The sequence below is a fragment of the Coregonus clupeaformis genome, chromosome 2 (genome assembly GCF_020615455.1).
Source record: "Coregonus clupeaformis isolate EN_2021a chromosome 2, ASM2061545v1, whole genome shotgun sequence".
In the NCBI taxonomy this organism is placed as follows: Eukaryota; Metazoa; Chordata; class Actinopteri; order Salmoniformes; family Salmonidae; genus Coregonus; species Coregonus clupeaformis.
Window position 1 is genome coordinate 36,901,075 of NC_059193.1, and position 17,687 is coordinate 36,918,761.

The 17,687-nt window shown below is 43.7% G+C and overlaps 1 pseudogene; it reads right to left on the reverse strand.

Moving 5' to 3' along the window:
* Positions 1–1,979: 1,979 nt before the first annotated feature.
* On the reverse strand, positions 1,980–2,700 carry LOC121537386 (annotated as a pseudogene).
* Between the last annotated feature and the right edge of the window lie 14,987 nt (positions 2,701–17,687).

Consider the following 17,687-nt stretch of genomic DNA (forward strand, 5'->3'; position numbering starts at 1 on the left):
AGGCCTTTTCCGAAACTTGGCTGTCGGAGGTGGTGCCCGTCTGATGCATTCACTATTATTTGTATGAACAGAGACAGTGAGGCTACTGGTAAGGAGTACGGAGAGGGAGTCTGTGTGCTGATAAATGACAGATGGTGTAAAACTACGATTATCCATACAAAAAAAATGCACTCCTGATGTAGAGCTACTGCCAATGTTACTGCGCCTGTTCTACCTTTCCCGTGAATTCTCCCAGCTTTTTCTGACTTGTTTATATCCATCCAAGAGCGAACATCGTCAATGCATTTTTAGAGTCACTCAAGAGCTTGATGCGATTTCCCCTGATGCGCCCAAATTCATTATGGGGGATTTCAATAGCTGCACTCTCAAGCACACTTTGAGTACTTACTGTACAGTCAGTATGTGACTTGTCTAACAAGTCCCCAAAGCGTATTCATCCTTGGCCAGTCCCCCACTGGGTGGATCAAATCATAACTCTGTCCTTCTCCGACCAACTTATATTTACTCAAAAGGGAGAATGTGGTGGAAAAACAAATACAGGTGTGGGACAATGACAGTATTGATCAATTTCAAGGATGCTTTGATTGTACTACCTGGAGTGTTTTGAATAATCATCAGCTGACCTCAACGAGATGACTGACGTAATATCTGGCTAAATTGAATTCTGTGTTGATTTGGTGATCCCCCAAAAAACAGGTAAGATATTTCCTAACAACAAACCATGGGTGACCAAGGAGTTGATAGTGGTGCTTAGCAAGAAGAAACACGTTTTTGCCTCTGGGAATACACTTGAAAGAAAAGAGGTACAGAGAGAGGTGAACAAAGAGATAAAAAAGGCGAGATGCCAGTACAAGGATAAGGTTCAACAGAAACTGTAGGTCTGCCTGGATAGGCATTAAGAACATGTCAAACGCCCCCTTCAAAAGGGAGGCAATGACTCGATCCCTGCACGGATGATAGGGTGCCCCTCTCCAGAGTCAATTAACTGAATGAGTTCTTCACCCGCTTCGAAGCAGGGGGCAGCCCCGCTCACCCGGCCGGCCTGGTTGAGGATGTCATGGCAACCGAGAGTGCGCTTGTCATCAATGAGGAAGTCGTACAACGAGTGTTCAAAAGGACTGGAGCACGAAAGAGCCCGGGGCCTGATAACATAAGCGGTCGTGTCCTGAAACACTGTTCCACTCAGCTAAGTGGTGTCTTCTGCTCTATCTTTCAGCGGTCCCTGGATACACTGGAAATTCCATCTGTGGAAAAAATCTATTGTTGTACCTGTCCCAAAAACCTCTCATCTATCCGCATCAAATGACTACAGAACTGTCGCTCTTGATTAAATCTCTTGAAAAGATAATCAAAGCATACATCATCAACACCACCAAACACCTTCTTGACCCCATCCAATTTGCATACCGTTCAGAGAGAGGAACAGATGATGCCATCCTCTCGCTCTTAAATCTGGTATAAATACTTTTGGAGGGCAGCAAAACCCATGTGCATATCATGTTTGAAGATTTCTCCTCTGCATTTAACACAATAAATACATTTGTATTCGCGGACAGACTGATAGGAGATTTCGGACTTGATGCTATGCTTATCACATGGATCGCCAACTTCTTAACTGATACAGTCACTTCAGAAAGTATTCACACCACTTGACTTTTTCTACATTTTGTTGTGTTACAACCTGAATTTAAAATTGATTAAATTTAGATTTTTTTGTCACTGGCCTACACAATGTCAAAGTGGAATTATGTTTACAGACATTTTTACAAATTAATTAAAAATGAAAAGCTGAAATATATTGAGTCAATAAGTATTCAACCCCTTTGTTATGGCAAGCATAAATAAGGTCATTTACATTTACATTACATTTACGTCATTTAGCAGACGCTCTTATCCAGAGCGACTTACAAATTGGTGCATTCACCTTATAGCCAGTGGGATGACCACTATAATATAAAAAAAAGAAGGATTACTTTATCCTATCCCAGGTATTCCTTAAAGAGGTGGGGTTTCAAGTGTCTCCGGAAGGTGGTGAGTGACTCCGCTGTCCTGGCGTCGTGAGGGAGCTTGTTCCACCATTGGGGTGCCAGAGCAGCGAACAGTTTTGACTGGGCTGAGCGGGAACTGCTTCCGCAGAGGTAGGGGGGCCAGCAGGCCAGAGGTGGATGAACGTAATGCCCTCGTTTGGGTGTAGGGACTGATCAGAGCCTGAAGGTACGGAGGTGCCGTTCCACTCACAGCTCCGTAGGCAAGCACCATGGTCTTGTAGCAGATGTGAGCTTCAAATGGAAGCCAGTGGAGTGTGCGGAGGAGCGGGGTGACGTGAGAGAACTTGGGAAGGTTGAACACCAGACGGGCTGCGGCATTCTGGATGAGTTGTAGGGGTTTAATGGCACAGGCAGGGAGCCCAGCCAACAGCGAGTTGCAGTAATCCAGACGGGAGATGACAAGTGCCTGGATTAGGACCTGTGCCGCTTCCTGTGTAAGGCAGGGTCGTACTCTCCGAATGTTGTAGAGCATGAACCTACAGGATCGGGTCACCGCCTTGATGTTAGTGGAGAACGACAGGGTGTTGTCCAGGGTCACGCCAAGGCTCTTTGCACTCTGGGAGGAGGACACAACGGAGTTGTCAACCGTGATGGCGAGATCATGGAACGGGCAGTCCTTCCCCGGGAGGAAGAGCAGCTCCGTCTTGTCGAGGTTCAGCTTGAAGTTCAGGAGTAATATTGTGCTTAACAAGTCACATATTAAGTCCATGGACTAACTCTGTGTGCAATAATAGTGTTTAACATGATTTTTGAATGACTACCTCATCTCTGTACCCCACACATACAATTATCTCTAAGGTCCCTCAGTCGAGCAGTAAATGTCAAGCACAGGTTTAACCACAAAGACCAGGGAGGTTTTCCAATGCCTCGCAAAAAAAGGGCACCTATTGATAGATGAGATAACATTTAAATAGCAGACATTGAATATCCCTTTGAGCATGTTGAAGTTATTAATTACACTTTGGATGGTGTATCAATACACCCAATCACTACAAAGATACAGGCGTCCTTCAGTTGCCGGAGAGGAAGGAAACCGCTCAGGAATTTCACCATGAGGCGAATGGTGACTTTAAAGTAATGGCTGTGATAGGAGAAAACGGAGGATGCATCAACAGCATTGCACAATACTAACATAAATGACAGAGTGAAGAGAAGGAAGCCTGTACAGAATAAAAAATATTCCAAAATATGCATCCTGTTTGCAAGAAGGCACTAAAGTAAAACTGCAAAAAATGTGGTAAAGAAATTAACTTTATGTCCTGAAGACAAAGCGTTATGTTTGGGGCAAATCCAACAAAACACATCAATGAGTACCACTCTTCATATTTTCAAGCATGGTGGTGGCGCCATCATGTTATGGGTATGCTTGTCATCGACAAGGACTAGGGAGTTTTTTTAATAAAAAGAAACCGAATAGAGCTAAGCACAGAAAAAATCCTAGAAGAAAACCTGTTTCAGTCTGCTTTCCAACTGACACTGGGATACATTCACCTTTCAGCAGGACAATAACCTAAAACACAAGGTCAAATATACACTGGAGTTGCTTACCAAGATGACAATGAATGTTCCTGAGTGGCCTAGTTACAGTTTTGACAAAAAATCGTCTTCATAATAAAGCATTGTGTGCATATCATCGCATTTGCATAGTGACAGAGCAGTAGAGTAGAGGCATTTACAGAAGTTGCACACATTGGGAAATATTTTAGTAGCCTAGGGTCCGGGAAAAATGTGGCCGTTTATAAATGCATTTCATGCAATTCTACGTCATTTTACATTACTGGAGACTTTGGCAGAGTATTTTTTAATACAGCACAAATGATAGAAATGGCAGGCTACTTTGACACTGACAAACTGATAATCTGAGATCAATAAAAATGACCTTGTCTTGAATCCATCAATAGCCCAGGCCTAGGTGTGTGAAGACACATATTTTCTATGGGATTAAGGTCTGGAGACTGGCTAGGCCACTCCAGGACCTTAATGTGCTTCTTCTTGAGCCACTCCTTTGATGCCTTGGCCGTGTGTTTTGGGTCATTGTCATGCTGTTATTGGGCTACAATTCACAAGAAGCTATTGATCCTTGTGACTAAATTATAGGCCTTCTCATGGTGTAGTAGGCTATTCTGAATGATTTAATTTATTTCTGAACAGACAGCAGCAATTCAATAACTTTGGCAAATGTATTTTAATTTATCAGGGGTGCTGCAGTTCCTTCAGAACCCTTTGCGCGGCAACGATTCTATAAGGAAATTAATGATGAAGTGCAACGCTGGAGAGATGAGAGTTGCAGGCTCATATCTATCAGAGCAGAGAGGGAGAGAGATCATAGAAAGTGAATCTCATTGTCACGCCCTGGCTCTAGGGACTCTTTTAAGTTGAGCCAGGGTGTGTAGAGTTTATGTTTTGTGCTCGTTGTGTCTAGTCTAGTTTTGTATATCTATGTTGGCCAGAGTGGTTCTCAATCAGAGGCAACGAGTATCAGCTGTTGCTGGTTGTCTCTGATTGGGAACCATATTTAGTCAGGTGGTTTTCCCACAGTGTTTGTGGGATCTTGTTCCGTGTTGGTTTGTGTTTTGCACCTGTGGACGGCACGTATCGATTTGTTGTTTTGTTCGTGTATCATTTAATAAATAAGTATGTTCACCTTCCACGCTGCGCCTTGGTCCTCTATATCCGACGATCGTGACACTCATTCTAGTTATGTGAGAGATACAGGCGCGCTTCTCACACAGCCAAGGCCACCAATTGGTCTCACACATACAGTAGGAAACCATAAACCCGAGCTGGCCCAACCCGAATCAACTCTTAGAATATTAGGCCCGGGCTGAAAATTTTGTCGGGGCTGGATAATTAACGAAGAGGCAACTCAAATGAACTTTAATAACTTTATTGAGAATTTTTACATTGAAAAAATTGTAAATAATTGTTCATGCCATGAGAATTACCGGTTCCGGCCAAATAGGTTCAGAAACAAAACTGTCCAAAACAGAGAGGTGCCGGATCCTTAAGCACTGAGTAATACTATTGGTCAACAACTCAGATTTTGAATCCAAACAACTCAGATGCCAATAAAAGGGTCGAGTGGCGACCCGTCATTCAGGGCTTTTTTTGTTTTGAGCCCCACCTGTTTTTCTTGTTATTTGGCATTAATATGTGTCACATATCAGTTTGCAAACAATGTGAAAAATATATATATCATTGAGTTAATACAGTGAGGGAAAAAAGTATTTGATCCCCTGCTGATTTTGTACGTTTGCCCACTGACAAAGAAATGATCAGTCTATAATTTTAATGCTAGGTTTATTTGAACAGTGAGAGACAGAATAACAACAACAAAAAATCCAGAAAAACGCAAGTCAAAAATTTTATAAATTGATTTGCATTTAAATGAGGGAAATAAGTATTTGACCCCTCTGCAAAACATGTCTTAGTACATGGTGGCAAAACCCTTGTTGGCAATCACAGTGGTCAGACGTTTCTTGTAGTTGGCCACCAGGTTTGCACACATCTCAGGAGGGATTTTATCCCATTCCTCTTTGCAGATTTTCTCCAAGTCATTGAAGTTTCGAGGCTGACGTTTGGCAACTCGAAACTTCAGCTCCCTCCACAGATTTTCTATGGGATTAAGGTCTGGAGACTGGCTAGGCCACTCCAGGACCTTAATGTGCTTCTTCTTGAGCCACTCCTTTGTTGCCTTGGCCATGTGTTTTGGGTCATTGTCATGCTGGAATACCCATCCACGACCCATTTTCAATGCCCTGGCTGAGGGAAGGAGGTTCTCACCCAAGATTTGACGGTACATGGCCCCGTCCATCGTCCCTTTGATGTGGTGAAGTTGTCCTGTCCCCTTAGCAGAAAAACACCCCCAAAGCATAATGTTTCCACCTCCATGTTTGACGGTGGGTATGGTGTTCTTGGGGTCATAGGCAGCATTTCTCCTCCTCAAAACACGGCGAGTTGAGTTGATGCCAAAGAGCTCGATTTTAGTCTCATCTGACCACAACACTTCTACCCAGTTCTCCTCTGAATCATTCAGATATTCATTGGCAAACTTCAGATGGGCCTGTATATGTGCTTTCTTGAGCAGGGGGGACCTTGCGGACGCTGCAGGATTTCAGTCCTTCACGGCGTAGTGTGTTACCAATTGTTTTCTTGGTGACTATGGTCCCAGCTGCCTTGAGATCATTGACAAGATCCTCCCGTGTAGTTCTGGGCTGTTTCCTCACCGTTCTCATGATCATTGCAACTCCACGAGGTGAGATCTTGCATGGAGCCCCAGGCAGAGGGAGATTGACAGTTATATTGTGTTTCTTCCATTTAGCGAATAATCGCACCAACTGTTGTCACCTTCTCTCCAAGCTGCTTGGCGATGGTCTTGTAGCCCATTCCAGCCTTGTGTAGGTCTACAATCTTGTCCCTGACATCCTTGAAGAGCTCTTTGGTCTTGGCCATGGTGGAGAGTTTGGAATCTGATTGATTGCTTCTGTGGACAGGTGTCTTTTATACAGGTAACAAGATGAGATTAGGAGCACTCCCTTTAAGAGTGTGCTCGTAATCTCAGCTCGTTACCTGTATTAAAGACACCTGGGAACCAGAAATCTTTCTGATTGAGAGGGGGTCAAATACTTATTTCCCTCATTAAAATGCAAATCAATTTATAACATTTTTGACATGCGTTTCTCTGGATTTTTTTGTTGCTATTCTGTCTCTCACTGTTCAAATAAACCTACCATTAAAATTATAGACTGATCATTTCTTTGTCAGTGGGCAAACGTACAAAATCAGCAGGGGATCAAATACGTTTTTTCCCTCACTGTATAGCCGCATACAAACTTGGTCTCTATTTTGCTTTCTTGAGTAAGGCAGCCCCTGCAGGTGTTTCAGCCTAGCTCAGTGCTTTCTGTGGTGGTGGGGTAGCCAGCGGAAAATACGGAGCATCGGGGTTGGTAATGTTCTCTAGTTGCGCCATGATTAGCTCAGTGTTCTGTCAGTCATGGGGATACTACGTCACCGCAAAATCTATGGGTAGAGCTTGAATATTCAAGCCCCTTGGGTTCTGCCATTGAGTTACATTAGAAGTGCCCATCCAAGAAGGCTCAAGGTCATTGGCCACAAATAAAATGACATCAAATCCCGTTATATCTACAGTAGCTTTGATTGGACTGATCATGTCAACATCATACTTTCAAAATCTAAGCTAGCAAGCTAGCAGTCATCATCATGAATCAAGTCGACAATCTACTGGCAAATCCTTTTCAATCCTTGTCATATGAAGAGAAATTCTGAAGAGAAATTATAGATACAAATTAATCAGTGCTCATCGGCCATTGGACATAAACATTACACAAAAAGTTGGAAATCGCAAATTCAACAAAGAATGGTTTGGAAGGAATCAGTGGCTAACTGCAAGCATTGCAAAGCAGTCACTAACCTGCTATTCAGTGGAGTGGGTGTGTGGTCCAAGTCTGGGTTTAAGGGTCTCTTTTCCAAGCTTAAAAGGATAAACATTCAACATTGGCCATGCTGTCAACTTCTGCCGTGCTCAAAACAACTGGAAACTCGGACTTCAGTGAGTTCAAGACAACTGGGAACTGAAAAAAACAAGCTCCACCACTGGGAAAATAAATTTTGTACGGTCATCCAACTCGGAATTGCAAATAGGGAACTCGGGCCTCTTTCTAGAGCTCCGACCTGAAGATCACTGACGTCATCATGATTCAACCTTGTTTTTTTCAGAGTTCCCAATTGTCTTGAAAGCACCATAAATGCAGAGAATGCCAGACTTTGATGACAAAGTTTGATGACAAAATGTGTCCACGAAGGACCGCCGCGACACCTTCCTGTTCAAGTGAGTACAGCACAACAATGTGAGTCCAAAAGTGTCTCGTATGCTGCTGCATAAATTATGTAATATGCCTGGGAGATATGCACACTGTAGCTAAGAAAGTAATACTAAGTGTATGTTGTGTAGTAAGCTGTTAGTAGCCCATGTGCCTCAACCTAATAATTTGGTCAATTGTCCCCTTGGTGGTGCACATGTAGCCTATAGCCTGTTTTGAGAATTGTAATCATCGAATATTGTAAGAGCTTTCATTGTCTGTTTATATGCCCCCTTCATTTATCCTGCGGTTCTGACTTGGTGTGCAGGGAGAATATTGTAAGAACGGCCCATGTTCTGAATTCTGTCACTCTACATTTCAAAAGTGCTGAACAAATAGTTATATTGACTATGTCTGTCCTAGCTCGCTCATTAATGTCTTATTCGAAATTACGGATTGCCTCTCATCCGCTAGTTGTTGCCTTATGCCATAGTTTGTACATTTGCTCAATTGACAGTAGAAACCACATTTGTTTAAGCAAGTCAGCCATATCAGCTATGTTTTTTTTAAGGCAGTAAATGAGGCTGAATTAACTGTTTCACTGCCAGACAAGGCTCCGCTGATAGCCAGGTGTAGCAGTCTAAGGTGTTGGGACTGCTGTTGGGACTCTGCTGTTGGGACAGCTTATGTAGGCCCTAGTATAATGTACTGTATATACACATATATAATATTAGTGCCCACAGCATGTCATTATGGGGTATTGTGTGTAGATGGGTGAGAATTATAATTTTTTCATCCATTTTGAATTCAGGCTGCAACACAAGAAAAAATTGAATAAGTCAAGGGGTATGAATACTTTCTGAAGGCACTGTAGGTCTCAGCAGGTACGAGTTGGCAACACACTGTCGGAGGTGCGCACTACTTCAGTTGGAACCCCACAAGGCAGCGACCTTTCACCAGTACTGTACATACTGTATACCGACAGCTGCCGGAGCAAGTTCCCAGGGTGCCACCTGATCAAATATGATGACGACACTGCCGACGCTGAATGATTTTACTGTCTGGTGTAAGTCGTCCCATCTAGAACTAAATAAAAAACAAAGGATATGGTGACTGACTTTCGAAAGAACACTACCATGCACACGCCATCACTGATAAAAGGTGATACCAAGGATCATTTAGCTATTTTATTTTTTATTTTAAGACCCCTTGAAGTATCAAAAAATATATATATATACAGTACCAGTCAAAAGTTTGGACATACCTACTATAAAAAAATAAAAAATTATTTTCTACATTGTAGAATAATATTGAAGACATAAACACTATGAAATAACACATATGGAATCATGTAGTAACCAAAAAAGTGTTGAACAAATCAAAATATATTTGATATTTCAGATTCTTCAAAGTAGCCACCTTTTGCCTTGATGACAGCTTTGCACACTCTTGGCATTCTCTCAACCAGCTTCTGTACTGTATATTTGATGAAAAAAAATGTTTGGCCTTACTGCTATTAGCCCTACAAACGCATTGAATAACAGATTCACTACATGGAGCAACAGATAGTCCCCAAAAAAATCAAAAGGAAGTTTGTTCTGAAGTGTCTGTCCTATGTATTTGAGAGATATAAGAAAGGTCAGGAAACAAGATATATATATTTTGTACATGTATTTAACACCGTATTTTTGGCACTAAACAGTCTCCATATATACTTCCATACATTTTTTGGACTGGTACAGGGGGACCTTCAGACGAGTCTTGTGAGGTCTGTGGGCATCCTAGAGCAAAACATATTAGTGAGAGTCACACCGTTACACAGAGGGGTCATATTAGTGTGTTGCTACAGACAGAAGTTGGCAGATCGGCTGTATCGACTTCAGACGAGTCCCAAGACTATTGTGGGGGTCAAACCGTTCGGACGCTACAGACGATTTTGTGAGAAGACCGATGTCTCATGGTCTGACAAACACCGTTGTAGCTCTGTCACCTTTGACCGCAGATACGGAAGTGCGACATCGGCGGATGCGGAGGATTGAGATGCATCAATGCCATGAAGAAGAAGCTGGCTGAGGCAGGAGAGCTGGAGCATCTGAGGCAGGAGAGCTGGAGCATCTGATTCAGGGTCTCCACCACATACTTCTCCATGGCTTCAGTCTCCGCTATGGAGAGGGAGTAAAAGCGACTCTTCGTGGGGTGTTGTCCCTCCAGCAGGTCAATGGCGCAGTCCCAGGGCCTGTGAGGAGGGAGACACTTAGCATTGGAGGCAGAGAAGACATCGGAGAGATCTGCCTACTCACGTGGAATGTTGGGCTGGAGGGCGGACTCCGGACTCTCCACTGACGTGGAACAACAAACCACCGGCAGACAGGTCCTCCAGAATGAGGGGGACCAGGCTTTGATCCTCTTGGTGATCCAATTGATGGTGGGGTTGTGTAGTCGGAGCCAGGGTAATCCCAAGACGATCCGGTGAAGGGGTGACGTGACGATGTGGAAGGACAGCTCCTCCTGGTGTTCCAGTAGTGTGGGAATGGTGATGGTGATGGGGAGAGTGACGTGCATAATGGTGCCTGATCCAAGTGGTTTATTGTCCAGCGAGGTGACGTGTAGCGGAGAAGGCAGTGGCACGGTGGGCAACCCCCATTCAGAGACCAGCTCCCTATCTATAAGGTTCCCCGCTGATCCGGAATCTATCATTGCCGTGGAAAGCGAAGAGAAGGAAGAACCATTCACGATTAGGGGAACTAAAAACAATGGTTTGGTGACAGGTGATGATGGAACACTCACGGAGCGGCGACAGGAGTTATACCGCCTAGATAGGGTGCTGCCAGGAGATCTGTGGTCCGTGGTGGTGTAGGGAGTGCTGCCCACCTCCATAGGTGAGGACTCGGAGGCAGGGCGGCTTCCAAAGCTCAGATGGTGGGAGCGTTGAGGCTCCGGGAGGTGTGGGGAACGCCGTCGGTCTCTCAACATGTCGTCAAGACGAATGGACGTGGCGATGAGGGTATCAAGGTCCATCTCGTCAACCCGACATGCGAGTTCCGTTGTGATGTCCTCCCGTAAGCCTCTCCTGAAGGCTGTGTGCAGAGCACGCTCATTCCAGCCGGAAGACGCCGCCACCATGTGAAGGCTCAGGGCGTACTCGCATGCAGCCCCCTCTCCCTGTTGTATCCGGAGGAGACGCTCACCCCCGTCCTTTCCCTCCGTGGGATGACCAAACACTGCCCTGAACCAAGCGAGGAAGGTGGAGTAGGGAAGCGCCGCAGCCTCACCTCCTTCCCAGACTGCCGTGGCCCAATCCAGCGCCTTTCCCTTCAGTAGCGAAATCACCAGCCCTATCCTGGCTTGGTCCGATGGAGATGCCCCACGCTGATGAGCTAGATACAGTGAAACCTGTAGCAGGAAGCCTCTACTTTTCGTCATTTTCCCATCATAGCGCTCCGGCAGGGCGAGGGGTCCCTCAGATGTTGGTGATAGCCCGGGAGGAGGTGGACTGGGTGCACTCGCCGCTCGCTGAGGTGGAACCGGAGCGATGGCCAGTTTATGCAGCGTTTGGAGCACTTCCTGCGTGGCAGCGTTCAGCTGGGCAATCTGCTGCTGCTCAAAGCGCTGGAAAACTCCAGGAGGATTACCTGCTGCATCCATCTTCGTGATTGGTGTGTGATTCTGTGACGAGTACTTAGGATATGAAGCGGCAGGACACAGACGCAGGAATCAACAATGTAAAGGTTTACTTATTTATTTATTTTTTATTTTATTTCACCTTTATTTAACCAGGTAAGCCAGTTGAGAACAAGTTCTCATTTACAACTGCGACCTGGCCAAGATAAAGCAAAGCAGTGCGATAAAAACAACAACACAGAGTTACATATGGGGTAAAAAAAACAAAGTAAAAAAATACAACAGAAAATATATATACAGTGTGTGCAAATGTAGCAAGTTATGGAGGTAAGGCAATAAATAGGCTATAGTGCAAAATAATTACAATTAGTATTAACACTGGAATGCTAGATGTGCAAGAGATTATGTGCAAATACAGATACTGGGGTGCAAAAGAGCAAAATAAATAACAATATAGGGATGAGGTAGTTGGGTGGGCTGATTTCAGATGGGCTGTGTACATGTGCAGTGATCGGTAAGGTGCTCTGACAACTGATGCTTAAAGTTAGTGAGGGAGATAAGAGTCTTTAGCTTCAGAGATTTTTGCAATTCGTTCCAGTCATTGGCAGCAGAGAACTGGAAGGAATGGCGGCCAAAGGAGGTGTTGGCTTTGGGAATGACCAGTGAGATATACCTGCTGGAGCGCAGACTACGGGTGGGTGCTGCTATGGTGACCAATGAGCTAAGATAAGGCAGGGATTTGCCTAGCAGTGATTTATAGATGGCCTGGAGCCAGTGGGTTTGACGACAAACATGTAGTGAGGACCAGCCAACAAGAGCGTACAGGTCACAGTGGTGGGTAGTGTATGGGGCTTTGGAGACAAAACGGATGGCACTGTGATAGACTACATCCAATTTGCTGAGTAGAGTGTTGGAGGCTATTTTGTAAATGACATCTGAGCAAGAGAACAACAAAGAACGAGTACACGACAAGACACTAACAATCACACACAACACAACACTGAACAGTCCAGGTCTATATAGGGGTGGTGATGAGATGATGAGGTGCAGGTGCACTGGAGGTGATTAGGGTGCGTTGGGTTTCCATTCCGGTGTTGCCGAGGTGGTGCGCTCAGACCGGTGGCTCAGTAGACTGGCGAATCAGAGCGCCGGAGGGGAGCAACGGGAGGAGACGTGACAAGACTAAGTCAGTGGCACAAATATAACTATTAAAGCAGAAGATATCTTCTTCAAATGTTGAGAGCACGGCGCTTGTAACGCCAAGGTAGTGGGTTCGATCCCCGGGACTGTAAGTCGCTTTGGATAAAAGCGTCTGCTAAATGGCATATTATTATTATTATTATTGATATTTGGTTGCATTGACAACCAAACACAATTCAGTATCACAAAATATCATAACATGTGTAATAAACCAGAGCTTGAATGCCTAGGCCTTTTGTATTGTCTATTTTTAGTTGAATTCTTGGTTGAATTCAAACAATAGCTGTTGATAACTTTGCAAATGCTATTTAGGCCTAAATAGCATCACTGATGATTGATCAAGTATGGTCACATTTTATTTGCTCTGTTAAACCTACCCATTGGAATGACTTCAATAGCAACAGTGAATCTATTTAGTTTTTAAGTGGAGATCTCTCAACAATCATTCTCACAATAGCACGTTGGTAATAGTCATTGACAAATATCATAGCTAGCAGGGCTTGGTTAAAACCTTGGATGTGAGACCAAAGGGTAGCTGTAGACAGATCAATTCTCCAGTAGGAGGTGCTGCCCAGACAATATATATTTTTTCTGATAGTGGATATAATGATAAAAATCAAACATCATTTTTAGAAGGTACAAATTCAACATCTTTTATACAAGGTTTGTCTATGTTAAATGTGGTTACCATGATGACATAATCCTGTTGTTGAAATTTCACCCTCAAAACAACCAACGTTGATTCAACCAGTTTGTGCCCAGTGGGGTAGGCCTACCACAGCAGTTCCTAGCTGGTGAATAATCAAATAGTTTAAATGCTTAAGTCACTGAGCAGAAATATTTATGCAGGACAAAGCGGTGGAAAATGTGCAGACTGCTCCCCATAAGCTCCAAAATACCAGTAGACACTGTATAACTCACAATTCACTTTTCATTCTCATTATCAGGCTGTTCTGTTTGTTTACATGCATTTTCACATAATGTTGAGCACATCATTCATCATAGCTGACTTAAGAAATGAAACACAGAGGCCAAAAACTTGTGCTGGGCAGAGATCAGAGGACCCCCTCATTGAACAGAGGCTTATCAGAGAGAGTCAACAGGCCCACATTGTGATGGAGGAGAGAGATAACACATCAGCTCATCTGACTCCATTAATCTTCCCTGGCTGCACCAGAGGGGACCAGCAGCAGAGGCAATGCAGACCAACAGAGGCTCAGTATCAGTGGGTTGCCTACCAAGCATGGATTGATCACACAAACTTAAACCAAGATGAGCTATACTTCACAAGCACCACTTTCCCTATACCGTAGCTCTGCCTCTATCTGCCAGGTTATCTGTATGATGAAGTACCTCATCTTCAATAGAGGGACTACAAGAGGAAGCTTTTCATTCCCTTCTGTTGAGAAAAGTAGAGGTTCAGAGGGAGGGGAAAGGTAGTGCTGAACATAATGCTGCCATGTGGGAACATCATGTTATGCTCTTCCCCTCCCAGGACTTCGTGCTTACTGCTGGTGTTGATAAATGAAAGCAGTCACAGGCCCGAGGAGCATCCTCTGAATTCGTCACAGCATGACTGAGCCATGTCACAAAGGGGACACGGGGTCAAAGGTCAACTGTCAAATGTTTTTACATATCATTGTGGTCATGCCAATTTAAAATAAAGGCATTTTGTGTAGAGAGGAGTAGGCAGGAGGCAGTCGCAGGTTTAGAACTACTGAATTTATTAAAGAGCCATAGCTTAAAGTGGGACGAAACCCACAGTGCAAAATATAAAGTACTCAGGAAATAGTAGGAGTGATTCCTCTCAGGAAAACAAGCAACATATACAATGACTGACAAAGACAACTGACAGAGGGAGTATATATATACAGTGATAGAGTGGGGATTGGAACCAGGTGTGTGTAATGATGACGAGACAAATCCGGGGTTGATGAGTGAAGGGCGTTTGCCAGCAGCAGGTTTGGCAGCAGCTAGAAGGCCGGCAACGCCGAAGGCCTGAGCTGGACAGGAGGGGGAGCCAAAGCGAAGGCTGGTGTGACACATTTTAACTTTCAATAACTTTGAAGAGTGCCTTGGAATTATTTCAATCACTAAGAATTTATCAAGAACAGGGCACCATATTATTTTTCTACCTGTTCCCATCCAAGCTCTGCCAATCCAAGTCAAATGTCATCCATTTGCTACTTTAGCACTGTGGTCTAGCCTCAAGCCAAATGGGGTACCAAGATGTTGATGAGATTTGATGGACACAATAATAGGATTTCTGCCCTGCTGTGTACAAAACAATTATAATTCGGATTACATGACTACGCTAACCAAAGATAGATAAAACCAGTTGTGCCATAACCTCAAGCAAGTCAGCATTTTCCATTATTATCTATTATATAGAAAGGCTACTTTTGTCATATAATTTTTTTTTATAGTTCCTTTTCTATGACCTCAGCTATTATTGGACAGTGGGGTTGTTGTGGCACCGATTTGTTTTGTTAATGAGTCCATGCTGGCACGTTTTACGACTTGACAGTCTCTGTCAGGCATCTTCATATGCAGAGAAACAACGGCGCTCAGCGCCAGTGACAGACGTGTTGGAGATCTGGCAACGGCACCATGTTCCAAGTCAGACGCCCAGACATAACAAATTATTCTCATCAAATTAGATTTCTTACTATTAAATATGACAACATTCTAAGCAATTCTATATTTGAAGGGCACCTCAGTCTGTTTGAATTAAACTCAAAGCTTAAGAGCAGTTCCAAACTGACAAAACTATTTGCTTGCAAAAATGTCAAATTCAACGTCCAGGGAGAGTAGATTCAGACGATCCACTCACAGAGTAATCCCAATAACCAACAGACTTAGTAGAGACGGAAAGAGAAACCTGCAGCAGTTCTGGAATCTGATCTTACTTAGGGCCTATGCATGGTTTAAGAAACCGCGCCTTCAGCAACATAAGGAGGGCGATCAAGAAATTAGCGGACCCAGTCGAGACGCTTTATGTAAATTTGTAAACACTGCTGTGGATTTCTGAGCCACAGTAGACAGTGTCTCAGTGCACAGGATCCAGCCTCCTAGAGGAGGCAGCTCCCACTGAAGGCGGGCTTGTGAGAGCTTTTCCAGTTCTGTTATTTACGAGTGGGCTGGGAGCCACTGGGCCTTGTTTAACAGCCATAGGCACATGTTCACCTTGCTTCTATGGCCAATAGAAAGACTGGGGAAATCATTCCCAGCCCTCTCACACACGGCACCATCCTAGTATTTGGCATGTTAGGATCCTGGCAGCATTCGAGGACGTTGCGTTTCACCCACAAATAAGCAAAAATAAATCACATTCGATACCAGCTGGAGAATAAAAGCAAACTGATGACAGGACTAAATCAACACTGTGTGGAATTTTCCCCCTCCAAAATCACATCAAGCATCTGTTGTTAATATTCCATATTAATTATCAACAAAAAGAGGCTATTGAATGGAGAAATTTCATAAATCCCTCACAATAGCATGATTGATGACAACAGGGTATAGAACAGAAACAATATGGAGATACTGTGAGGATCCTGAGAGTGCCTGGCTGTGTCATCTACAGTAGTCAGATTTAGGAGGAATAAAATACTTCTTCTCTTCTCAAGTCAAGACCTCAAAGCAGCCTTGTATATGAAGTGGCAGATCGGCTCATCTCTCCCTGTCAAACCGACTCACGTCTGAGAAGGAAGATTCTCAGTGGAAGTTAATGGATGTGTGAGCAAGGGGAGAGATGGACACAAAGAGGCCAATACTACTGCAAAAAGGCAGTGCTCTCCCTCCTTCTGCTTCTCTGTGCTGCCTCCCTGGAGCTTTGACAGTAAAAACGGCACAAACCGAACCGCTGAAAATCAACTCTTTTAAAAGTGATAACAACAGTACATGAAATGGTTACGAAGGTCACTGCCAAGTCATAGAAAGAAAGAGTGCAGAACTGTGAATACAAACTTTAAAGTTTTACAAGTCAAACAGATACGACCAATATAGTCAAGGGCAGACAGTTTCTTAAATAATATGCTACCCCTTCATTCATAACAGATGGACATTTCCAGAGCTAATTTCTGAGCTGAATAAGAAAAGCTGCAGGCCTGCTGATTCAGCCAGCCAAGTGTGTGCTCTCTCCATGCAGGCTGAGACTGATGCTGTATGCTGATGAGTCTGGTCAGATGTTCATTGTCATCCTCAACTCTAATCTTAATGGATAATAACCCCCTCTGTCTAATACGAGAGATAAGCTTATAACATTCCCTGAAATGCCATTCACCTCCCATTGAAATTATCAGCCTTGTAGTACCGTAGGCTATATTTGCCCTGTACTGTGCAAAATAATGTAAAAGGGGGGAGGTGGTGATTTCTAATAAAAACTTCAGCTATAATGTAGTCTAGTACAGGTAGTCCTATTGTGCAAAATAATGGCGTCTATGATCCTGTGATAGGAGGAGGATGGTATGTTGGTTTCTCAACAAAGTAACCATAAAGATTTTGAATCTCTCAAAGTATAATAATAGCGCACTTGAGCACTCCACTCAACGATGGCTAATTGTTGCAATAAATGGAAAATCTCATAAATGTAAATCTGGTTCTTTCATCTTTTCAGCTAAAATGTTCTCACTGCCTACCTTCACATCATTTCAGATTGGGCTCTGGTCCCCTGCTGCCTCAGTAAAGCACACACGTTTTATAAATGTTTCCAATCCTGTTTATCCACTGAACTCTAAAAAGGTCTGCCAAGAAATTCAATTTAGACAGAATGTAAATGTTGATGAGTCAGACGACCGGTAACCATTAATGATGGTTGAATTGTTTCACAATTTGCTCAACATTGCAGCAGTATGAATATCAGAATAGGCTCTGTTACTCTATTCAACATTTCTCTGCCCTCCACTTACCCTGCTACAGTCCTTCGCCTCTTTACAGAGCAGAGTGGTAGCTTAAAGCAATGCATAAATAATTAACTGTTTGGAGCCGACACAATGAA